We start from the raw sequence: 27,302 nt of genomic DNA on the forward strand, positions 1-27,302 counted from the left end.
ACCTCATGAACCCACAAAGAAACATTATTTGCATGCCTAGATATTAAGGGTTGATCTGGGGGATCCGCTGCTGCGAACGCTACTGAATGTGAGGTATGTAACTAGGGGTGGGCATTTTGTTTGTTCGGTTTGATAGTATAATATAGGTTCAATTTTTTGATTTTCGGATTGACAAAAATGACAACCGTAACCAAACCAAAATAAATTCAGTTCGGTTCGATTTCTACAAATTCGGTTCGGTTATTTCGGATTTTTATTTCGGTTTTAAAAATTAAAGTAGTGACCTCTTTTTTGTCATGTCTGGACATTTAAAATTGATTTTTTTTTTAAAAAATAATTTTTGCAAACAATCTCATCATCTCTCTCCAATTAATATTATAGAGGCTTGCCTCGGGAATTTTATGCGATAAGAAGGTGCCTCTTAAGATTAGAGGTAAATTCTATAAAGCTGTGGTCCGGTCGGCCATGTTATATGGGGCGGAGTGTTGGCCTGTTAAGAATTCTCACGTCCAAAAGTTGAAGGTTGCGGAAATGAGAATGTTGCGTTGGATGTGTGGATTTACGAAGGTGGACAGGTTAGGAATGAGACTATTCAGGAGAAGGTGGGAGTGGTTTCGGTGGAGGATAAGTTGCGGAAAGTGAGGTTGAGATGGTTTGGCCACGTGATGAGAAGGGGCACGGATGCCCCAGTCCGTAGATGTGAGAGGTTGGCCTTGGAGGGTTTCAAGCGGGGTAGGGGTAGACCAAAAATGTACTGGTGAGGAGTGATTAGATGTGACATGGAACAGTTACAGCTTACTGAGGACATGACCCTAGATAGGAAGGTTTGGAGGAAGAGTATTAAACTAGAAGGCTAAGGTGGGTGGTCGAGTCGTAGTCCATAGTTAGGAGGTTTAAGGATAGCTTGGTTGGGAGTTCCAGTTATGGGGGAGGGGGTCCTTGGATTGTTAATTATACTGTTTTTTTGTGAATGTTGGTTCTTTTGTTACTTTAGCATATTACTTGCCTTTTGGTTAATTATACTTTATTTTTGTGGATGTTGGTTCTTTGTTCTTTATCATGTTGCACGACTGCTGGTCTACGGTCTTTTGTCTTGAGCCGGGGGTCTATCGGAAACAGCCTCTCTACTTCTTCGGGGGTAGTGGTATGGATATATATATATATATATATATAATAATAAAATATATATTATTTATTTATGTATAAAATTTTGGTTTTTTGATTTAACCAATTTTTTTTTAAAAAAACCAAAAACCGAACCGAAAAATTGAATTTTAAAAATTACAAATCGAATCTGATCCGAAAAACGGAAACCGAAATTGAATTTTGGTTTGGTTTTTTGGTTTTTTCAGTTTAGACCAAAATATGCCCAGCCCTAATGTAACTGATCCTGCCTCACCAAGCACTTCAGTAGTCTTATCTCCAGATCCGATAGTGTCCAGGCCAGACTCTGTATAATGTTCCTTCTCAGGAGTTTCACAGTGTAATCAGCTGTTCCAATGCAGGAGAACACCTTCTGAATCATTGCAGTCAAGCTGACCTCTGTTAGTTTTAAATAGACAAATCGCACATAACACTATGCAAACGATATCTAGATTGCTACAGAAAAGAAGCAGGAGAATGAAGAAGATCATTGAGAGAGAGAAACTTGTACAGAGAGATTTACTTTCGGCCAAAGAGTAGTTACATAAAGTATTCTTTTTTAAAAAACTGAAATAGATAATGGCCCTACTTCAAAGTCATGGTGCTAACCATGCTAACTACCTCCTAATAACTTAAAAAAGAAATATAGGAAATAAAATAAATAAATACTGCAGTCCTAAAGCAACTAATAATACTCTTCCCTGCATTAGGAGTTGCAAATTCCAAGTTGCTGCCTTAGGAACTTAAACTTGCTGACAGGAAGGGATTTCGTAAATGCATCTGCAAGCTGATCTTTGGATTTGCAATGAACAAGAATCACTTCTCTTTTTTTCTGCACATCCCTCAAGAAAAAAAAGCTTAATGTTGAAGTTCTTAGTCTTCCCGTGAAACACTGAATTATTTGAAATAGCTATTGCAGCTTGATTATCAACATGAATCTCAGTATTAACCTTTTGTTCCATATGCAAATCAGAAAATATTTTTCTCAGCCATAAGGTTTGATTTACTGTTGTTGTTGCTGCAATGAATTCAGCCTCAGTCGTGGACTGTGCCATAGTTTCCTGCTTCTTATAACACCAAGAGAAAATGCCTAATCCCAGACTGAAGCAATATCCTGATGTACTTTTTATGTCATCAGTGGATCCGGCCAAATCACTATCTGAGAATCCATACAACTTGAAATTCTCACACTTTCTGAATTTGACCCCATACTCGACAGTACCTTTGATGTATCTTATAATTTCTTTTGCTGCTTGCAAATGCATTTTAGTAGCACAATGCATAAACCTAGACAAAAGACTTACAGCAAATAGAATATCGGGTCGTGTAGCAGTGAGATACATCAAGCATCCAATCAAGCTTCTGAAGTTTCCTTCATCAACTCTATCAGTTCCATCCTCTTTGCTCAACCTCTTCTTTGGATTCATCGGTGTGCTTGTTGCCTTGCAATTTTCCATATGAAATTTCTTCAGTATCTCCCTAGCATACTTCTTTTGGCAGATAAAGATTTCATTGCAACCTTGCTTGATTTCCATCCCTAGAAAGTATGTCATTAGTCCTAGGTTTGTCATCTCAAAGACTTGCATCATTTTCTTCTTAAACTTTTCAACCAGTGGCACATTGTTTCCTGTCACCAAGAGATCATCAACATAAAGGGAAACAATAAGCAGATCAGTTCCCTTGTGTTTGACATAAAGAGTAACTTCAGACAAACTTCGGACAAACCCCAAACTCAACAAGTGATCATCAATCCTGCTATACCAAGCTCTTGGGGATTGTTTTAAGCCATAAAGAGCCTTTCTAAGCAGACAAACTTTTTCTTTTTTTCCTTGCTCAATGAAAACCTCGGGCTGCTCTACATAGATTTCTTCCTGCAATACACTATTTAGAAAAATAGATTTGACATCTAGTTGGAACACTTTCCAACCCTTTTGTACTGCTATTGCTAGCAACATTCTGATGGTATCTAGTCGGGCTACTGGAGCAAAGGTATCTGAGAATCAACACCGAATATTTGGGCATATCCCTTGACGACAAGCCTTGCCTTGTATTTGTTGATAGAACCGTCAGAATTAAGCTTGGTTCTAAATACCCATTTTACTCCAATGACCTTTCTATCTTTCGGTCTGTCAACTAACTCCTAAGTGTTGTTTTTCTTGATCATTAGCATCTCCTGCTCCATTGCGTTTCTTTATTTTTCATCTTGAAGTGCTTCCTTGTGCCCTGCAGGCTCACAAACTGCCACATTACTTTGTTGGTAGATGTTAGAAATTAATCTTGTACCTCTAACTGGAGGATCATCTACTAAATCATTTTTCCATTGATCGGATGTCTGCTCCTCTAAAGCTTTAACTGAAAGTTGATTGTTTTTCCAATCCCATTTCTCTTCTTCATTAAAGTGCATATCTCGACTAATAATCATCTTTCCTGTTTGTGGATCATAAATTTTGTAGGCTTTGGAGGATGATCTATAACCCACAAAGATTCCCGGGACGGCCCTTTTATCAAGTTTTTCTCTTTTAACCTGCGGCACATGAAAGAGACAACACAACCAAATACTTTAATGAAGGTTAGAGATGGTTTGAATCCATTCCAAGCCTCAAATGGAGTTTTACTCTCCAACGCTTTATTGGGAAGCCGATTTTAGAGAAATACTGTTGTATTAGCTGCCTAAGCCCAAAACCTTTTTGGCAACTCTTTTTCATGCAACATGCACTGCGTCATCTCCATTATATACCTGTTCATCCTTTCACTAACTCTATTTTGTTGCGGAGTGTACGGAGTAGTAAGCTGATGAGAAATACCCTCTTCCTCACAGAATTTATTAAATTCTTCAGAAGTGTACTCTTTTCCATTATCAAAATGCAAGGATTGGATTCTGCAACCACTTTGATTTTCCACCATCTTCTTGAACTTCCAAAATATTCCAGCCACCTCTGATTTGTATTTCATGAGAAAATCTAGCATAATCTTGTATAATCATCAATGAATATAACATAGTAAAGACTACTATTAAGGACGGCGTTCTTTGAGGTCCTACAACATCTGTATGAATCAATTGCAACCTTTGAGAAGCGCGCCATGATGCTTTAGGAAATGGTTTCCTATTCTTCTTACCAAATTGACAAGCTTGACAACTTGGTAAGTGATCAACAAGAGTTGGTAGTCCTCTTGTCATATCCTCCTTCTTCAGTACAATAATGCTTGTAGATGACAGTGACCAAGTCTCTTGTGCCAGATTTCCATTACATCGGCCTTCATGGAATAAGCAAGTTGTTCCTTCTCTGTTGGACTAAAGGAAAAACTCCTTTCTCTCATCTTCACCCTAAAAATTTCATTTCTAGCAGTGTCACTGATTTGGCAGTGATCATTTTCAAAGAAAAGTCTAAATCCTTTTTCCATCAGATGTCCTACACTTAGCAAGTTTTGATCAATCTCAGGACCATAAAGAACTTTATCAATTTTCTTTATGCCTGTGTCAGTCTTGATAGCTATGATTCCAATTCCTTTGACATGAAGATGGTACCATTTCCTATCCTAACCTTGAAAATTTTAGTGGGCTTCAAATCCTTGAATAGGCTCTTATCATGAGTCATGTGATTAGTGCACCCACTATCAATTAACCAAGAATCTGTTGAGATCTTACTTGAGAAGCATGTTGCAACAAAAAGAAGATCCTCCTCTTGAGCATTTTCTTCCTATTGTGGGGCTTTACTTTTATAAATCACCACCTCATGTCCAAGTTGATTGCATTTCTTACATTTAGCATCTGGTCTCCTCCAACACTTGAATGGTGGATGGCCTTTTCTTCCACAGTGATGGCAAAGGGGAAAGCTTTTCGCACTTCCCCCTTACCTTTGTTGTTGGTTGATGTTTCTCCTTCACTCAACGCTTGATTCTTTTTCTTCTTTGGAAATTCATCAACCTGGTGCTTACTAATAAGAGCTTCTTCAGTTGTAACGTCCTATCTCATGAGTCTTCTTTGCTCTTGAGCTATCAGGGAATTGAGCAACTCCGTCAAACTAATTTTTGACAAATCCTTAGTATTTTCTAAGGTCTTAATTGTTTCTTCATACCTTTTAGGAACTATTACTAGAATCTTCTCAACAATTCTTGAGTCAAAAAATGTAGAGCCAAGTAGCCTCACTTAATTTGCAATAATAAGAAGTCTATCTGAATACTCCTTCACTGTTTCAGAATCCTTCATTTTTTGCAATTCAAATTCCCTAATTAAGTTTAAAACTTGCATACCTTTTATTCTCTCTTCTCCAGCATACTCTTTCTTAAGATAATCCCATACTTCTTTAGCAGTTTTTAGAGACATTATTCGTGTGAAAACTATTGACGATACAGCAACAAATAGACATGCCTTGGCCTTCGATTTTCTTGTCTTCTTTTCCTTGTGTGCTTTAATCTGAGCCATAGTGGGATTATTCGGTAGGGCTGGAATATCATAATCCTCTTCCACAGCTTCCATATATCTAAAGCATCCAAGTATGTCTCCATTCGTACTGCCCAAACATGATATTATCTCGATCAAAGACCGGTGGAGCGATTGGTCAGAAACTGGTTTCTGCATCCATGACTTCTCCAATCCCTTAAGATGAAAGCTTTGATACCAAATGTTAGTTTTAAATAGATAAATCGCACATAACACTATGCAAACGATATCTAGATTGCTATAGAAAAGAAGTAGGAGAATGAAGAAGATCACTAAGAGAGAGAAACTTGTACAAAGAGATTTACTTTCTGTCAAAGAGTAGTTACATAAAGTGTTCTTTTTAAAAAAAAATGAAATAGATAATGACCCTACTTTAAAGTCATGATGCTAAACATGCTAACTACCTCCTAATAACTTAAAAAAGAAATACAGGAAATAAAATAAATAAATACTGCAGTCCTAAAGCAACTAATAATAACCTCTCTGAAATCATAATCCACTGCTTCAAAACTTGCATAGTTGAATCCATCCTTGGGTGTTATATGAATTGTGGAGATTGCTGTCAAAGTCAAAATCTCATATATTAGGTTCTGGAAGAATCCTACAAATGCCTGAGACTTCAGCCATCTCAGCAGCAGTTATAGTCTTCTAAATTGAGTCTTGAAAATACGGATGTCTTCTACTTGTCCAAGTTAGTCATGCACATTTCCTGTGTATAAATTGTTATTTTGTATGTAGTTCGGGTACAAGAATCTATATATAAGCAACAGAAACTTCAAAGCAAGTTCAAGTTCAAGACAAGAACTTATGAAGTTTCTTAACACCTTCAACACTACATTATGAATAATCTATCTTAGAAGTGTGTTAATATTCAGAAAAAGGTGAAACAAAAATTTAGACCAAGTCCTTCGACTTTACGGAGTGTCCTTAAGGAATAATTCCCCTCACTGTACCCGAGGTTATGGAATCTTCCTCCTAGGATAAAATGGCCTTCAATTCAAATAATAGCGGTACCTCAAATTGTCAGATTCTACGAACTCACTCAACAGTTTGATTGATCACACAGAATATTTGAAGACAAGAAGAGTTTGTGTTTCATAAATTATTTTTCATTTCTAAACCTGTGGATGAAAGCAGGTTTATATAGCCATAACATGCCTCTTCTAAAAAGAGGCAAGGGTTATCTTAAAAAGATGTAACCTTTCCTAAAAAATCATGTCTATTCGTCCAAACAGTGTGTCTTTTCTGAACAGGCATGCCATTTCATGAATCAGTGTGTCATTTTACTAAATGGTTGCATCTTTCCAAAGCATCAGTTCATAACATTGCATCAGTTCAGTTCGAAACAGTGCAATAGTTCGTTGTATACATGCATATAAATAGAGGATAAAACACAGAAAAATTTCCTACATTTCTATCATTTTTCCTTTCATATATTCGGATCAGATTTTGATCAAATAAATTTTGTCCAAAAAGATATATATCATCGATCGATCATTTGACAAATCCAAATCCAAATTTGAAGTTGAGCCGAGTGAGCGACGACGGCGACGGCGACGGCGACGGCGAGAGGAACAACCTTTTTCTTGCCTAACTATCCATATGGAGTAAGTATTCTTTATTAAAAACACTCCAAAGTTCTTTTCTCCCACCAATGTGGGAGATTTAATGAACTTTCTAATTTGGGAGTACACTTTCTAAATTAGTGTCTCCTTCCCTCCACCATTTTTCTCTTCATTTTCCTTTCACACTTCTTCCATACATATTGAACCCAGCAATCCCCCACATGAATGGAGAATGGCTATTTTTCATAAAATTTTTACGGACAAGTATGTGATCATGAAGCAAAGACTGATTGTATCTGGATAAGTGGGTTTCCCTTTGAACTTTTCGTAGTGAATATGTATCGGATGCACTCGGTCAATCGGTAGATTTGATATCTTTGAACCATCGAGCTTTAATGTACACCTAGACAACATATGTCACACAACTAGCCTTTTACCAATTATGGTTCTCACGGTTTTGTTCTTTTCAGCCATGAACACGTCCCGGTTTCATGAGATCTTAGAGAATAGACCTTTACTAACATTCTCCTTAAAGCGACTTCCACTTTACCCTTACATAGGTGATTTCTAAATGTTTAATCCTATAGATTAAACTACTTGGTCAAATCTGCCAAATTTAGATAATCATTAAAAGACTTTTCACCTTAAGTCTTATCCTAGTTTACAATACATTGTCTACATCATGAGAATGGGTTGGATAATTGACAATGTTGAACTTGTCAGACAAAACTTTGTTTGATCTCCTTGAACCTAGCTCTTAGGATCTCCATTCTTCTAGTTAGAGTTACCACCATGCTGACTTGTCCTAGGCCTTAAACTCATTCCCTTGGATATCTTTTCCACTCCTTCTCTAGATAGGCCTTTTTTAAGTTGATTTTACATAGTCAACAGTAATAATTCTACTAGAGAGAATTTCCCTAATAGTATTATGTCTCCATCGTATATGACGAGATTTACCCTTGGCTATCACAGTGTATACATACTGTTGCCACTAGCTTGGGAAAATAAGGAATATCTTCCAATAAATTTTGTAGCTATTCTGCTTCTTCACAGGCTTTATCCAATGCGATAAATTCAGATTCCATTGTAGAGCGAGAAATACATGTCTGTTTGAATGACTTCCAAGAGACTGCTCCTTCATTGATAGTAAATATATGTCCACTTTTGGATTTTACTTCGTTCAATCCAGTGATCCAATTTTCTTCACTATATCCTTCAAGTACCACAGGATATTTATTATAATGCAAGGAATAGTCTTGAGGGTATATAAGATACCCCAAAACTCTTTTCATTATCATCCAATGAGTTTTGTTGGGATTACTCATGTACCGACTCAATTTACTAATATCGCATGTCATGTCTGGTCGTGTAAAATTCATTATATACATTAAACATCCCAATACTCTTGTGTACTCCAATTGTGAGTCACTTTCACATTCATTCTTTCGAAGTGCAAAGCTCACATCCAATGGAGTCTTGGCAATACCAAATTCCATAAACCTAAATTTGTCAAGTACCTTTTCGATGTAATGAGACTGTGACAATGCCAACCCTTGTGGAGTTCTATGAATTCTTATCCCTAAGATCACATTCACAACTCCAAGGTCTTCATATTGAACTTGCTTTCCAGCATTAGTTTTGTTGCATTTATGTCTGAAATATCTCTACTGATGATCAACATATCATCCACATATAAACAAATAATGACTTGGTGATTTAGAGTGTCTTTAATATAAACACATTTATCACATTCATTTATCTTGAACTCGTTTGCTAACATGGTTTGGTCAAACTTCGCATGCCATTGTTTAGGTGCTTTCTTTAGTCCATACAATGACTTAATAAGTTTACACACCTTATTTTTCTTTCCTGGAATCACAAAACCCTCAAGTTGTTCCATATATATTTCTTCCTCCAATTCTTTATTTAGAAAAGTGGTTTTCACATCCATTTGATGGATTTCAAGGCCATATACCGCAGCCAAGGCAATTAACATTCGAATCGATGTTATCCTTGTTACTGGCGAGTATGTATCAAAGTAATCAAGGCCTTTTTTTTGTTTGAAACCATTTACTACAAGTCTTGCCTTGTATTTATCAATAGTACCGTCCGTTTTCATCTTTCTTTTGAAGATCCATTTAGAACCTAAAGGTTTATTTCTGGGAGGAAAATCAACCAATTTCCATGTATGGTTGCTTAAGATTGAATCAACCTCACTATTGATTGCCTCTTTCCAAAAGGATGAGTCCGAAGATGCCATCGCTTCCTTAAATTTTTAAGGCTCATTTTCTAAGAGAAATGTTACAAAATTCAATCCAAACGAAGTAGACGTTCTTTGAGATGTACTATGTCTTGGATTTTCTTCATTGTGTACATTCTCACTTGGTTTATTTCGAGGTCGTTTAAACCCCCCACTAGACTATTCATGTCTAGTTTTATACGGATAAATATTTTTAAATAATTTAACATTATCTGATTCAATTACCATATTTTCATTAATATTCAGATGTTCGGATTTATGAACCAAAAATCGACATGGTTTACTACTTTTAGCATATCCTAGGAACACACAGTCCATCGTCTTAGGTCCTATCTTAACCCTTTAGGCATAGGAATTTGGACCTTTGCTAGACACCCCCACACTTTGAAATATTTCAAGTTAGGTTTCCTTTCTTTCCATTTTTCATAAGGAATTGATTGTGTCTTACTATAGGGAACTCTGTTGAGTATATGATTGGCTGTAAGGATAGCCTCCCCCCATAAGTTTTGCGGTAAACCAGAACTTATAAGTAAGACATTCATTATTTCCTTCAAAGTTTGGTTTTTCTTTTTTGCAATTCCATTAGATTGAGGTGAATATGGGGTCGTAGTTTGATGGACAATTCCATTCTTTACACATATTTCGGCGAAGGGAGATTCATATTTTCCGCCCCTATCACTTCTTATCATTTTTATTTTTTTATCTAACTGATCTTCAACTTCAGTTTTATTTTGCCTAAACACATCTATTATTTCAACCTTACTATTTAGCAAATAGACATAAAAATATCTAGTGCAATCATCAATAAAAGTTATGAAATACTTTTTCTCACCACATGATGGTGTTGACTTCATATCACAAATGTCAGTGTGTACTAAGTCTAAGGGATTGGAATTCCTTTCAACAGACTTATAAGGATACTTTGCATACTTTGATTCCTCACATGTTTGACACTTTGATTTATTGCACTCAAAGTTTGGCAGAACTTCTAAGTTAATCAGTTTTTATAGTATTTTGTAATTAACATGGCCTAAACATTCATTCCATAAATCATAAGACTCAAGCAAATAAGAAGAATTTAAACTTTTATTTATTTCAACATTCATTACATTCATCATATAAAGACCCTCGGTGAGATAGCCTTTTCCTACATACATTTCTCCTTTGCTAATTACAATTTTTTCAAAAATGGTTACACATTTAAATCCATTCTTTTCTATAAGTGAAACATAAATTAAATTCCTACATAACTCCAGAACATACAAGACATTGTTAAGTGTCAAGACCTTTCCTGAAGTCATTTTCAAGCATATTTTTCCTGTTCCTTCTACCTTAGCAGTAGCGGAGTTAGCCATGTAGATCATTTCTTCTACTTGAGCTGGAGCGAATGGTGAAAACAACTCTTTGATGGCACATACATGGAGGGTGGAACCAGAATCCATCCACCATTCGCGAGGATTCCCCACCAATTTGCATTCTGAGAACATAGCACACAGATCATCGCATTCTTTGTTGGATACAATCATATTTGCTTGATCATTTGTCTTGCCTTTCTTTGGGTCACGACAATCCGTGGACTTGTGTCCAATCTTTCCATAATTGAAGCATTTTCCCTTGAATTTCTTCTTGGGTTGATTGCTTCCTTGTTCAACTTTCTTCCTTTTCTTAGAATTGTTAAGGTCATCTTCCAATGTGCTCCATTAATTGTAGAATTTCTTTTTGACCTTCTCTCGGCAGCTTTATTAGCCTCTTCAATATGCATTCAGACAATAAGATCTTCGACAGTCATCTTCTTGCATTTATGCTTCAAGTAGTTTTTGAAGTCTTTCCACATTGGTGGTAGCTTCTCAATTATCACTACTACTTGGAAAGCATCATTCACAATCAAACCTACAAAACAGCTTATATGAGTAATAAGAACTTTTTCAAGTTGTTCAACTAAGGCATTTTTCAAAGATATGTCTTCCGCTAGGAGATCGTGGATGATTACTTGCAATTTCTGCACTTAAGAGAAAACCGATTTGCTATCTATCAATTTAAAGTTCAGGAACCTTGCAACAAGGAATTTCTTAATTCCCGCATCCTCTATCTTGTATTTTGGTTCTAGTGCCCCCCACAATTCCTTCGATTTCTTAGTTCCACTATAACATTGTAGAGGTCGTCTTGGAGACCACTCAATATATAATTCCTGCAAAGGAAGTCTGAGTGCTTCCAAGCTTTTACAATCATGAAATGATCTTTGTCTGAGGTTCCCCCGTACCTCAAGAGCATCCTCACTAGTGAACTTTTGGAGACATAAAGTGCTGAGGTAAAAGAACATCTTTTGCTGCTATCTCTTAAAGTCAATTCCCGCAAAATTTTCGGGCTTCTCCGCAGGGGCCATATGTTGTGGAGCATTTGCGCGGCTTGTCGTAGCAATGATAGTCACCGCCACAGTCATAGCATCATCATGCATTTGACATTCAATTGCCATTTTGCTGTCACCAAAAGACAGTAAATTTAATATATATATATATACTTATTCAAAAATTGCAGCAACTTTAAACACTTCTTGTTTCTAGTGTAGACTCTTAATTTTGTCCCTCCCAAGTCCAATTTTATTCATTTTTAGCTCACATTACCACAAACCCTCACCCACATGATTATATCTCACAAAAATACAAAAAATAATAACCCTTAACAAATTTTATCTTGTTTTAATCCTATCCTAACAATCTCTCCAATTAAAAGCGAACACCGCACCACCCCCTCACCCTCTACCCACGTGTCCCCCCTACTCCTACCTTTCTCACGTGAACTAATGGACGAAAAAAGAGAATATATTTCAATATAATGCAAAGGAACCTATTTTTTATTATCATCATCATCTTCATCAGGACTGACCATATATTCACATCACTATAACACATACCATATACGATTCCCACATAGACAGTAACAACGATACACACAGACACCTTCACTAAAATTTTCCATTCACTATACTTCACCCGTATACGATCCTTCATCCTCACAGAACATACCATCAGAAAATGAAAGTAAGAGGAAAGATGGTGTGATAGAGAACTAAGAGAGGTACAGAGAGATCTGCATAAGGGAGAGAAGAGAAATCAAGAGAAAAAATAGAAAATGAAGGGGAGATAAGGATCAGAAAGAGATAGAATGAATGGAATAGGAGAGATATTTGAGAAAGAGGGAAGAAAAAAGCGACTGGGGTTAACTATTCCAGTGTTCGTGGCCGGAAAATAGTATTTTTTATCAGAAAAACATTATTGTGTTCTCTTTCTGCTTGTTTCGGTCACCGTTGGAGCTCATCGGAGTTTCGATGAGGCGGTAACTGTGGATTTCAACCTTGAACCAAATCAAATCAGTCGAGTTGACTGGTTTTGGGTCTAATTCTGGTGAGGTATTTGATTCTGGCGAGATTCAGTATAGTCCCAATAAATTTCGTCTACCAGCCTTAATTTTGTTCGTATTTTGTTTTGGGTGTTCATTTTTTTTGAGTTTGAATTGGATTCCGGAGATATCCGTGTTGGAGTTGGATCATAGTCAAGATTTGGTACCCGTAGAGGCTCTCGGGATGGCTCTTACTTCTTCCTTTAAGTCAATCGAAAACTCTTGAGGTCCAATTCTATCCTTTTGCCTTTTAATCTTGACATAGTTATGAATGATTTATGGGTTTCGAATGCTTGAATTTTCATTATTGTAGTTTATTTATTGTTGGATTTGGATGTGAAAACTTGATTGGTGGATTGCGTATTGAATTGGTTTAATCATGTTGAGATTGGATTTGGGGGTTGGTATTAAAATTGGTTAAATTCCTAATTTGTGTTGGTTTATTTATGTTATTATCTTCATTAATTTGAACATATTAAACTCAATTGTATGATGTTAAGTCGAGAATTGGTAGGCAAACGTATGTTGGGTAGGCAAAGTTTAGAATCTTTGGTTTTGTTGAATGTTTGAAATTTGGTTAAATGCTTTGATTTTCTCGTATTAAAAATTATTCTCATTTGGATGGGAAATTCCTCGAGGTATTTGTATTGATTTATCCGAGGAATTCTCCGAAGTATCTTGTACTTGAAGATGGCGCACGGTCAAGGCCCGGAATGTCAGGTGGAGTTTAGTTTAGGATTAGTTTAGGATCAGTTTAGAATAGAGTAGGTTTACATTTCCATATTTTTCATTTTTTGGGTCTGTATAATTGGACTGAACACTATATTTTGGATTTATTTTGTTTTATTTGTTTGATTGATTATTTATGTGTTTTTTGTGTGGTTTATACATTTGTAATGTCAAATTAGCCGATACGCTCTATCAAGAGACCGTGGTCGAACCAAGGGATTGAGGGGTACCTAACACCTTCCCTCGGTCAACAGAATTCCTTAGCCTGAGTATCTGTTCGCAAACTAGTTTTAAAGAGTCAAATCATTTTGAAAAGGATTTTCAAAGGTGACTTGGCACACCAGATTATGCCAAGTGGCGACTCTGAATAAAAATGCAAATAGTCTTTTTGAAACAAATTTTCATATTTTGTCACTTTGATGATAAAAATTCATTCGAACTTAAAATATATTCTTTTCGGAGTTAAAAAGGGGTGTGACAGCTCTGGCGACTCCGCTAGGGATTTTTCAGAATTCGGGCTTATTTTTGGAGTTGTATCGGCTTAGTTTGACATTATGGGTGTATAAACATTGTTTGTGTTATCGTTTGTTGTTTATTTTATCATTGTTGAGTGATACGTGTTTACATTTTTTCTCATATGTGTTACCACTTTATATCTGGTATTATGTGCATAACCCGAGTCAATCCTTTCTGCAACAAGTCCCGAAGTGCACGTCGTGTGCACAAAATCTAGTTGAGTCACCCTTATTTTAGGAGGGGGAGCCGTTGGATGTATGGAGTAGGTGGAAAGCAAAGCAGCCACTATCGACCATATGCTCCCCCGAACGGCCTTGTTAGTAAACCCCAACGTAGGTCAGCCTTTAGTTCATGCTTATGTGCATCATATTTAAACCTAGAGGGGTCCACTTGGTCCTTTGTAGGAGACTCTCATCTAAAGCATCCCTACGTGCTAATTGTTGTATTTTTTAGGGTAATAGGGTCATTTGATGGACTGATTTGGGGAAAGCATGTGCTAGAATTAAAGAAAGGTGTGTTAGGCATGGAAAAAAAGGAAAAAAGAGAAAAGGTGAATCAAAAAATAGTTTCGTAGTTTTTAGGTTCTTTATGACTTTTGTTTTCCACAATTCAAAAATTCAAAAAAAAAAGAGAATTTTTTTTTACTTTTTGCACTCATTTTTCAAAAAAAAAAAAAACAAATCAAAAAAACATCAAAAAGATTTTCCTTTTGTTTCATTTAGCAAGCATTCACAATTCGAAAACTCCAAAAAGATATTTTTAGGAGCTTTTTATAAAAAAAAAAATTTAAAAGAAAGGTGGTAGAAGTTTTGTACATTTCATATAACGAAAATACCAAAAAGATTTTCTTTCATAGCTGTTGGTGTCATTTTTTATGTGAAGTGTGAAATTGAAAACTCAAAAAAAGATTTTGTTATGTTGTTCTTCGTGTGTCTTTGGTCGTGTCTCAAGTTAGGGTGCAATCTATTATTTAATCATTAATTGTCCAATCTAGATGAACTACTCACTCCTGATTCTCCTCTCCCGGGAGTGAGATACGTAGGCAGCCTATTGTGGGTTCGGGGATCTTATTTGCAAAATTCAAAAAAAAAAGATTTTCTTCACTCTTCTTTTAAAGTAGGTGTTTCCTATACATCTTTAAAAGAAAATCACAAAAAGATTTTTTGTTAATAGCTTCAAGTCTCATTTTCGTATGAAATTCAAAAATTGAAAATCCAAAAAGATTTTTCTTTGGTAATCATAGGTTTCGTTTGGTATAGGGAGTTTAAACCTAAAAAATGCAAAAAGATTTTCGTCAATTCTTTTGACAATTTGTTATTTTTGAAGTTTCTGAAAAAGAAAAAAAAGGAAAAAAAATTAACTGACCATTTTGGCAAGACTTTACGAACTACGCACACCTGATTCTCCTCTCTCGGGAGTTAGGTATGTAGGCTCCCTTCTTGAGTTCGGTGATATTTTCAAAGGAAAAGGAAAAAGAAAAAGGTTTTGAGAAAGTGTTGAACTCTAACGCATTTGTTATCTCTTGTCCAGTTAGTTTAAGGTGGTTGGTTTGTCGCATTTTGGCTGGTCCTTCATATTGCACCAAGTCGAAGAGAAAATTATGGCCAACAGGAATACTAAAGTTGTGGTCACTAATGAGATAAGGAGTTTGGGAAATGAGAATTTAGAAGCTAATGAAGAGATTCAGAAATTAAGGCAGCAAATAATGAAAATGCATCGAGCTTGGGCTAATGGGTTGCAACCTCCTCCATTTTTCGCTGATAATCTGGAATATCTTTCTATCTTCCCTCCAGTGTCACATACACAGTTTCCTATTTTTGTTGACACACCACAACATGCATCAGGACCTGCTCCAGGGCAACATAATCCAAACACTTCCAATATTCATTTCCTCACTCCTCAACACAAAGCTACCACATGCTCGGCTCCATCCACTGTTCATGTTTTTACAGCACCACCCCTACCCGAAGCTCCTACTTTTGAGGTTTATCCATAATTCGTTCCTCCCCACTCTGCGAGAGAGCCTGTATTGAATATTTTTGCTGATCAACATCATGCTATTTAGCCCACATTTAACTCGACTAATCCTTGTGGCTATACTTACTCACCTGAATTTCCTCTTAACACAGAGAAGCCTGTTATAATAGAAGAACAAGAGAAAATGACCAGAAAATTAAAAAGTTTGGAACTAGCTATGAAAGGCCACCAGGGACTTAGGGGGTACAAAAGTGTCTCATATAAAGATCTGTGCATGTTTCCAGGGGTTCATCTTCCTTTTGGTTTTAAAATTCCAAAGTTTGAGAAGTATGATGGACATAGAAATCCTGTTGCACATTTGATACGTTATTGCAACCAACTAAGGGGTGCTGGGGGGAAGGAAAAATTACTTATGGCATATTTCGGTGAGAGTATTTTAGGCCTAGCTTCGGAATGGTTTGTTGACCAAGACATCGAAAAGTGGATTAGTTGGGATGAACTAGCTGATGAATTTGTGAAACAATTCCAAGACAATGTAGATTTGATTCCTGATAAAAAATCTCTAACTAACATGAAGAAAAAGAGTACTGAGACTTTTAGAGAGTATGCAATTAGATGGCGTTAACAAGATGCTAAGGTGAAACTGTCAATGAAAGAAAGTAAGATAGTGGAGGTATTTATTCAAGCATAGGATGAAACATATTATCAACTCTTGCTACCTGCATTAGGAAAGCCATTTATTAAGGTCCTCAAAATGAGGGAGATGATAGAAGATGGAATTAAGATCGGCTGCATTGTGTGTTTTGCAACATTGAAAGCGACAACTCAAGAAATTCAAAAGGGTTCAGAAAGTTCCGGAGAGAAGAAGTATGAGGAATATGCATCTGCTATTGTAGTTAGACAACAGGCACGGGAAAAAAGACGACACCATCATTACCCACAGGCTCAAACCCAAGCTTATGCCCAAGCTCCACAGAATCTTTCCCAAAATCCATTATATTGTATTCCCCTACCTACAAATCCAATATACAATGTACAACCCTATGGTCAGTTCTCTTCTTACCCATAATGGCGTGCACCAACTCTTCAGAGTCATCCTCAAACTCGACAAACATACCAAAAACCTTCTAGGTTTTATTTTTGATCCAATCCAAACAATGAAATGAGGCAGAAGTCAAGAGATAGCTTCACACCAATTGGAGAATCGTACACCAGTTTATTCCAGAGATTGGTACAGCGGGGCATGATCACTCCTCTCCATGGTTATACTCCTGACCTGTATTTAAGAAGTTTTGATGCTAATTTACGATATGCATATCATTCTGATGTTTAGGATCACAGTATTGAAGATTGTCGTTCTTTGAAAAGAGAAATAGAAAATGTAATTCAAGATAAATCAATTATGGTGCAAACCATTAACAGTGAGAAAAACTTTAGTCATGCTGATATGAAAACCAGTGGCTAAGATGTCAGGATGAGCAATTGAGAAGACACCCCTCTCCCTACTAGAAAGAGGTCTGGTAGTTTATTTTGTTTTATTTTCTATTATCCAAATTATTTCAAGGTTATAGTTCGGGATCTATATTGTTTTGTTTCTCTGTCGTCTTTGTTTAAACCCTTCTATCTTTTCTTTCAATAAAATGTGGTGTCCCTTGTCATTTTGTCTCATTTTAAGTCATTTGTTTGTTTTATTTACATAGTACATTTTTATGTTGGCTCTAGTGATATGACATACTGACGGAACTTTCAGCTAGATCTTAAAATCCAATTTGAGTATGAACTTTGAATCAGAGGGCTAAAGTTAGAAAAAGCATCCGAGAAAGTATGTAGAGTTCTGAGATATTTGGTGACAAGTTGAAGCCTTCTTCGAAAATTAAGGCAATTGTTTTAAGAATCACAAGAATCACTTGGTCATCAATTGAAAGACATATCTCAATTAGGTCAAATAGTGGCTACATGAACAGAACAAAAATCAGCTTCACAAAATCATGAGTCATTCAATGTGAAGAATATGCAACAAAAGTGGAGTTGTATGCTAGAAAAGCGCAGAAGAAATAGTGACGCACAGACTCAGTCAAAGTTAATGCTGCAAAAGATGTCACAAATGATCTTCATCTTTCACTTTCATATTTCATGATATGTACTTGCATTTTTAAGGATTAATATGAAGAAGGCATTTCATTCTGATATCTAAACATTGTGTCATCCTTTGTTAACCCCATTTTAGCTTTAGTCCTATTTTCTTTCATACCTCTCTTTTGGAATCAAGATAGAGTCAGTAAAACTCAAAAGAAAAGTTTCGAGAAAACAAATGTGTCCAAAAGGAAAGAAAAGAGAAAAGTGTCGAAAATAGGGTCAGAAAAAAATCCCAAGTAAAAAAGAGAAAAAAAAAGAAACAAAATTTAGAATCAATCAAAAGAATAAGCTGCCAAAACTATGCGTGACCTGATTCTCCCCTCTCGAGGGTGAGATACATAGGCTGCCCTACTTCGGGCTCGGTCCAACCAAATAAACAATTTAGAATTACCAAGTTAAAGAAACTGGGGCATGAGTTAATCCTCATTGTTTGAGTCGATTTCAAAAGTTGTAAGTCCTACACCACTTCAAGTGTTGTTTGAGCCTCATGTCATCCTTTCTTTCTAACCCAATCCAAAAGCCAAGGTACAAGCAAAGAAAGACCTTTGGATCAATTTTTGAGAATGTTAAGGCTAAGCATGCAAGGGATATGATGACGTATTTTGTGAACTACTTGTCTTCCTCAACATAAGAAAATAGGAGAAAAATAAAAATGAGAGAGTCTTATTGGTGAAAAACCTCACGGGCTCCATAAGGAGATGGTAAGTCGAGAGAGATAAAAATGAGAGATTATTATCGGTGAAAACACTCACGGGCACTGTAAAATGATTGTGAGTTGAGAAAAATGAAAATAAGAGTCTCATTGGTGAAAAAACCCTCACAGACACCATAAGACAATGATGAACTGAGAAAAAAAGAATGAGAGAGGCTTGTTGGCAAAAACCCTTCAAGGTGTCAATTGACCTAAAGAAACAACTCAGTTTCATGTCCATTAACTCAACAACAATTGGTAGAAAGGTTGGATGGAAAGATCAGGCAGCTTAATCCAAAATGCATGACATAATCATTAGAGTTGACTGTCATTTCTAGATAAATTTTTCATTTATTTTGTTTCAAATGGGGACATTCATTGTCTTTTGTTTCTTCTTTTGTTTTCTTGAGTCAGTTATCCAAATAAAAGTCATCGTCATTTTTCTCTTGTGTTTGAGTCAAGTCCATATCAAAATAAGTGAGAAAAGATTTCAAAACTGGCTACCAGCTTCTTCAATTGCGCAAAGCAAGACAAAAGGCCAACACATGAAAGAGACATGATTGTGAGCCAAAATAAGACATGCAAAAATTTTTGTCAACTGACAAGTCTGGCAACTCATGGAAATACCAAGGTTCAAAGGGTTTATCTGAGAAGCACGGAAAAGCAGAGATATTGTGTTTGTTTCAGAGTCACTCTTAATAATCTGAGTTTGGGTCAATGATACAACAAGTCAGTGACATATGCTAATGGTCGGAATCAAGGTTAAATGTGACGAAGGCAAGAGCAATTGCTGCAAAATCTAAAGCCACAAACCAGCCACCATATTTTTAAACTCACAAGTTTTCTTTGTATGAAACAGGAACACATGTTACATTCAGATCAAGGATTTTGGAGCCTAAACATCAAAGACCATAATTTCTCACTTCTACAAATGCAAGAGGCAATGTTGTTGAAAAAGTTTGGTAATCAAAACCATAGTAAAACTCATAATTTAAGATCTCTAGGAAACATACTTCCTTTTCAAGTAGATGCATTTCCTTGTAAAATTCAAGTGACATTTGTAAGGAGACGCACTTCCTTGTTTGGGTAATTTAAGCAGCATTTGTAGAGAAACTCACTTCCATATTTGGGTAATTCAAGTGGTATTTGTAAGGAGACACAATTCCTTGTTTGGGAAATCCAATCAACATTTGTAAGGAAATGCACTTCCTTGTTTGGTAATTCAAGCGGTATTTGTAAGGAGACACAATTCCTTGTTTGGTAATTCAAGCAGTATTTGTAAGGAGATGCACTTCCTTGTTTGGGAAATTCAAGCAACATTTGTAAGGAGACGCACTTCCTTGTTTGGACAATTCAAGAAATATTTGTAAGGAGACGCACTTCCTTGTTTGAGTAATTCAAGCAGCATTGGTTAGGAGACATACTTCCTTGTTTTGGTAATTTAAGCGGCATTGGTAAGGAGACACACTTCCTTGTTTTTTTAATTTAAGAGACATTGGTAAGGGGACGCACTTTACTATTTGGGTATTTCTAGCAACATTTGTAAAGAGACGCACTTCCTTGTTTGGGTAATTCAAGCAGCATTGGTAAAGAGACATACTTCCTTGTTTTGGTAATTTAAGCCGCATTGGTAAGGAGACTCACTTCCTTGTTTTGGTAATTCAATAGGCATTGTTAAGGAGACGCACTTTCCTGTTTGGGTATTTCTAGAAACATTTGTAAGGAGACACATTTCTTTGTTTGGCTAATTCAAGCGGCATTTGTACGGAGACGCACTTCCTTGTTTGGGTAATTCAAGCAACATCTGTAAGGAGACGTACTTCCTTGTTTAGGTAATTCAAGCAATATCTGTAAGGAGATGTACTTCCTTGTTTGGGTAATTTAAGCGGTATTTATAAGGAGATGTACTTCCTTGTTTTGATAACTCAAGCAACATTGGAGCCCGCCCGAAGATCAAGGAGAATAAATGGAAAGTCAAGCAACAAGGTAAAACAATTGAAAGCCAAGCAACAAATTGAAAAATTGCAAGTTAGGAGCCCGCCTGAAGAATAGGGTGATGAAACTCAAGTCAAGAGTTCAAAAGAAGCTGCATAGATAGGACTTTTGTAATTTTATTTATCTTTTTAACTCTTGTAATTTTTCATTTTTTGATGTAATGATAGAGCCGCGACCGAAACCTCGATGGGACCTCACTCGAGTCTCCAACTCGGTATAGTCCATCTCCTTCCAATCCTTTGAGATACCTTTCACTTGATTCCCTTATAACATGGGTAGGTAGGATGTCCTAAGTCAAGACTTGGTGTCCCTCCTTCCTTTTGTTTCATTTTTTTTAATGTTGGTCGGGACAAAATTTTGTCTCGTTGTCTACTTCTTTGTCTAAAAACACTTCATGTTTACATTCAAAGGGGGAATGCTGTAGACACCTAATTTTTTCCCTCCCAAGTCCAATTTTATTCATTTTTAGCTCACATTACCACACGCCCTCACCCATGTGATTATATCCCACAAAAATATAAAAAATAATAACCCTTAACAAATTTTATCTTGTTTTAATCCTATCCTAACAATCTCTCCAATTAAAAGTGGACACCTCACCACCCCCTTACCCTCTACCCATGTGTCTCCCCTACCCTCACCTTTCTCACGTGAACTAATAGATAAAAAAGAGAATGTATTTCAATACACTACAAAGGAACCCATTTTTCATTATCATCATCATCTTCATCAGGACTGACCATATATTCACATCACAACAACACATACACATATACAATTCCCACATAGACAGTAACAGCGATACACATAGACACCTTCACTAAAATTTTCCATTAACCATACTTCACCCATATACGATCCCTCATCCTCACAACACACACCATCAGAAACTGACCATAATACACGATTCAAAGACATCAAAGTGAGAGGAAATATGGCATGATATAGAACTGAGAAAGGTAGATAGAGATCTGCGTGAGGGAGAGAAAAGAAATCGAGAGAGAAAATAGAAAATAAAGTGGAAATGAGGATCATAAGGAGATAGAGTGAACGGAATAGGAGAGATATTTAAGCAAGAGAGGAGAGAAAAGGTACTGGGGTTAACTGTTCTGGTGTTCGTGGCTAGAAAATAGTATCTTTTCATTGGAAAAACATTTTTGTGTTCTCTTTCTGCTTGTTTCGGTCACCGTTGGAGCTCACCAAAATTCTGACGGGGCGGTAACTATGGATTTCAACCCTGAACCAAATCGAATTAGTCGATTTGACCAGTTTTGGGTCTAGTTTCGGTGAGGTATCTAATTCTGGCGAGATTTAGTTTAGTCCCGGTAAATTTCATCTACCAGCCTCGATTTTGTTCGTTTTTGTTTTGGGTGTTCACTATTTTTGAGTTCGAATTGGATTCCAGAGATATCCGTGTTGGAGTTGGATCATAGTCAAGATTTGGTACTCATAGAGGCTCTCGGGATGGCTCTTACTTCTCCCTTTAAGTCAATCGAAAACTCTTGAAGTCCAAATCTATCCTTTCGCCTTTTAATCTTCACATAGTTATGAATGATTTCTGGGTTTGGAATGCTTGAATTTTCATCGCTGTGGTTTATTTATTATTGGATTTTGATGTGAAAACTTGATTGGTGGATTGCGTATTGAATTGGTTTAATCATGTTGAGATTGGATTTGGGGGTTGGTATTAAAATTGGTTAAATTCCTAATTTGTATTGGTTTATTTATGTTATTAATCTTGATTAATTTGAACATATTAAACTCGATCGTATGATGTTAAGTTGAGAATTGGTAGGCAAATGTAGGTTGGGTAGGAAAAGTTTAGAATCTTTGGTTTTGTTGAATGTTTGAAATTTGGTTAAACGCTTTGATTTTCTCGTATTAAAAATTATTCTCATTTGGCCGGGGAATGCCTCAAGGGATTTCTATTGATTTATCTGAGGAATGCCCTGAAGTATCTTGTACTTGAAGATGGCGCACGGTCAAGGCCAGGAACGTCAGGTGGAGTTTGGTTTTGGATTAGTTTAGGATCAGTTTAGAATAGAGTAGGTTTACATTTCCGTATTTTTCATTCTTTGGGTCTGTATAATTGGACAGAACACTATATTTTGGATTTATTTTATCATCTGTTTGATTGATTGTTTATGTGTTTTTTGTGTGGTTTATACATTTGTAATGTCAAATTAGCCGATACGCTCCATCAAGCGACCGGGTCGAACCACGGGATTGAGGGGTTCCTAACACCTTCCCCTCGGGAAACAGAATTCCTTAGCCGGAGTCTCTGTTCGCAAACCAGTTTTAAAGAGTCAAATCGTTTTGAAAAGGATTTTAAAAGGTGACTTGACACACCAGATTATGCCAAATGGAGACTCTGAATAAGAATGTGAATAGTCCTTTTGAAACAAATTTTTATATTTTGGCACTTTGATAATAAAACCCCTTTCGAACTTAAAATATATTCTTTTCGGAGTTAAAAAGGGGGCGTGACATCTAGTTAATAATGAAGTTTTTATTACTTTCAATTGTCAACCGAGTGATCTTGAACTTGTGATGAAGATTTTATGTCTTCAAATCACTAGTTAAGTTCAAACGGAGTAGAAAGCTTATAGCTTTAATCTCCAAAAATAAGTAATACAGATTCTGAAACAGTAAAAATTATTCCTTAAGATTGTTATTTTGTATGTAGTTCGGGTACAAGAATCTGTATATAAGCAACACAAACTTCAAAGCAAGTTCAAGTTCAAGACAAGAACTTATGAAGTTTCTTAACACCTTCAACACTAGATTATGAATAATCTATCTTAAAAGTGTGTTAATATTCAGAAAAAAGATGAAACAGAAATTTAGACCAATTCACTCGACTTCACGGAGTGTCCTTAAGGAATAATTTCCCTTACTGTACCCGAGGTTATGGAATCTTCCTCCCAGGATAAAGTGGCCTTCAATCCAAACAATAGCAGTACCTCAAATTGTCAGATTCTACGAACTCACTCAACAGTTTGATTGATTTTCCTGAAAAATCATGTCTATTCATCCAAACAGTGTGTCTTTTCTGAACAGGCATACCATTTCATAAATCAGTGTGTCATTTTACTGAATGGTTGTATCTTTTTGAAGCATCAGTTCATAACATTGCATCAGTTCAGTTCGAAACAATGTATCAGTTCACTTTGTAACATTTCAACAGTTCGATGTATACATGCATATAAATGGAGGATAAAACACAGAAAAATTTCTTGTGCTTCTGTCATTTTTCCTTTTGTATATTTGGATTAGATTTTGATCAAATAAATTTTGTCCCAAAAGATAGATCTCAGTGATCGATCATTTGACAAATCCAAATATAAATCCAAAGCTGAGTCGAGAGAGACAACGACGACGACGCGAAGCACCACCTTGTTCTTGCCTCACTATCCGTGTGGAGTAAGTAATCTTTATTAAAAACACTCCAAAGTTCTCTTCTCCCACCAATGTGGGAGATTTAGTGAACTTTCCAATTTGGGAGTATACTTTCTAAATTAGTGTCTCCTTTCCTCCACCATTTTTCTCTCCATTTTTCATTCACACTTCTTCCATACATATTGAATCCAACATAAACTGGATTCACATAATTGGCATCGGCAGATTCAGTTGAAGCAGAACAGACATGCAGTTCTATTGTTTATCAGCAATACCCATCATATATGCATTGCTGCCTGCCCCAAGATTACCAAAATAGCTGTCAAGTATATGTCTTCAAAGAAGTGGCAATGTAGATAGGGTTGAGCCCTGGGAAATATGAAACTACCACGAGTGTACCTTACAGACTTCACTTCCAGGTTAAGTACATGTTGAGAATATAATTAAATAATAAAATTGTGCTCTCTCTAACAAGCTTAAGATTTTAGATGAGATGGTCACACACTCAATATGATATCAGAGCCGGCAGAGGTCATAGGAACGAATCTCACCGCCACCCATTATTAAAAAAAAATTCCACGTGCTTGACCCAATATGTGAGGGGGCGTGTTGAGAATAATTAGATATTAAAATTGTGCTCTCTCTAACATCTTAGTATTTTAGATGAGATGGTCACACACTTTAACAGTGCATCAGCCAACGTAATAATGGGTAGGAATTAGAGCAGCAGTTTTGCGGGTGAGTGAATCAATCTATAACTTTTTGGCTCCGACATTCTAGTCTTCTAGCTAGCATCCAAAGGTGTCTCGAGATTAATGTAACGGGTGATAATCATGTGAGACCGGAGTTTCGTGATTTCTTTCCATGTGCCAAAGTCTTGGTAGACATAGTTATTCAGTACTTTAGAGCTAGTAGGTCTCCGATGATTCGATGAAATAGTTGAGGTGCACAGAAACCACTGTTATCTCACACACATACCGAGGAAGGGGAGGGTAATGTTGTTGGCACAACAAATGGAACAGAGATTACAACAGTGAAAGATGAATAACTGATGCCAAAGATGATAAAGGAAAACAGGAAGTTTTGTTGAAAGAAATGCTTATTGCATTTGAATATTCACAGCTTTAGCTAAAAAGCTATTTTAACTATGTGGTGGAAGTATAGGTTTAATATAATCAATAAAACAAGCATAAAGGATACAAAAACAACAGACTACTACAATCTTTACCTAGATTTGGTGGGCTGCGCCACGCCACACTTAAAGCCCAGGTAGCAAGCTACCTTGATGAGCCTTCCACCTAAATAAATAGAGTTAATATCTTGTGGACCAATGGCCCACATATCAGATATTAAACTAATAAGAACAGATACTACACTTGATGTTAGCCAAAAGGCCGAGAAAGGTATGCTTTTTCATGATAATGGGCCTTCATTTTTGTAGCAACTTTCTGCTGCCTGCTTCTTGCTTTTTTCTGGTGTGGGAGAAGTGAACGCCATAAAACTAAAGAACATAATAAAAGGAGCAAAGGCAAAAATATAGTCCTCCCAAATAGTGTCTATAATTCAATAAATATTTTGTAAAAAATCAGTTTGCATAAAGTTAGGAACGAACTAATAAAAGATAACAGGGTCGGAGCCGAAAGTTTTATATAAGAGGATTCAAGAAAATACTAAGATGTCCCAGTTAAGATTTAAACTTTGTGATTTTGAAACAACTTATAAACCTCTTTTGCAGCTTCAATGTAATCTTCTTTTATTTCAACGCTCGTCTTGTCACAGTAAATGTTGTAATTGAATTAGCTCTTGAAGCAATAGGAGTTCTTTGGTGTAAGTGTAGCTGCAGTTGAATAAATATCTGTCGTGATTGAATCTGTTGAAGTATTGAGTTATTTATTGTTATTTTCTTTTTAGTTTAGTAATTTTATTTCTGAAATTCAGTTATCTAAGTTGATATAGAATAGGATTTATTAGTATCCTAGTTGAAGTTAGAATAGGATTTTATTACCTTCCTAGTTAGAAATAGAATAGGAGTATTTTTGTCTATTTATATTCTCAGATGTGGATGAATAAATAAGAAGAATATTTTTTATCCTCAAACATTTTCTTCTTCTCTGTGTTCTGTAGAACAACAATTGGTATCAAGATCCAAGTTCTTGAGGGATCTGTGAGAGAGAAGACCCCAAAAATAACTCTGTGTAAAAGTCATAATTGTTATGGCTTCAAACAATTTTTCAATTCCTTCGCCCCCAATTTTTTCTAGTGAGAATTATCCAATTTGGGCTATTAAGATGAGAACATACTTGCGAGTATATGATCTATGGCAAGTGGTAGAGTTTGGAGGAGAGATAAATCTTTTCCCAGATAATCCAAATGGCGCAAATTAAGAATCACATAGAAGAGGTTGAAAAAAACTTTAAAGCTCTCTCTTGCATACAATCAACACTTTTGGAGGTAATTTTCGCTAGAGTTTCGGCGAGTGAGATTGTAAAGGAGGCTTGGGACAAGTTGAAAGAAGAATTTCATGGAAGTGACAAGATTAGGCAAATAAAAGTGATAAATCTGAGAAGAGAGTTTGAAATTCTCTGAAGGATTCAGAAACTATTGAAGAATTCTCCAACAAGTTGATGAAGGTTGTGAACCAAATCAGGCTTATGGGAGAAGGGCTTACAGATTCAAGAATCGTGGAAAAGGTTCTTGTGAGTTTGCCAGAAAGATTTGAATCAAAGATCTCCTCACTTGAAGATTTGAAGGATCTCACAAAACTGTCACCTTCAGAACTTATACATGCTCTTCAAGCTCAAGAGCAAAGAAGATCATTGAGGCTAGAGAAGCTACTAAAACTGCTCTTCAAACACAGTTCAAAGGGAAGATGCAGATGATAGAGGAAGGTAAAATCACAACTTAGACGAATTCTAGTAGAAATAATCAATGTGATTCTCGCAATGGAGTCAAGAAGAAATAAAACTTCCCTCCATGCAAGTATTGAAAAAAACAATCATAAAGAGGATGATTGTTGGTTTAAGGGGGAAGAAACCACCTCTCCAGTATAGATAT

General features: G+C 36.2%; 2 pseudogenes; both read right to left on the reverse strand.

Annotated features, from left to right (window-relative positions):
* Positions 1 to 36: 36 nt before the first annotated feature.
* On the reverse strand, positions 37 to 24,670 carry LOC107854500 (annotated as a pseudogene).
* Positions 24,671 to 25,485: 815 nt separating this feature from the next.
* LOC124888178 lies at positions 25,486 to 25,655 on the reverse strand (annotated as a pseudogene).
* Between the last annotated feature and the right edge of the window lie 1,647 nt (positions 25,656 to 27,302).

The sequence above is a fragment of the Capsicum annuum genome, chromosome 10 (genome assembly GCF_002878395.1).
Source record: "Capsicum annuum cultivar UCD-10X-F1 chromosome 10, UCD10Xv1.1, whole genome shotgun sequence".
Taxonomy (NCBI): domain Eukaryota; kingdom Viridiplantae; phylum Streptophyta; class Magnoliopsida; order Solanales; family Solanaceae; genus Capsicum; species Capsicum annuum.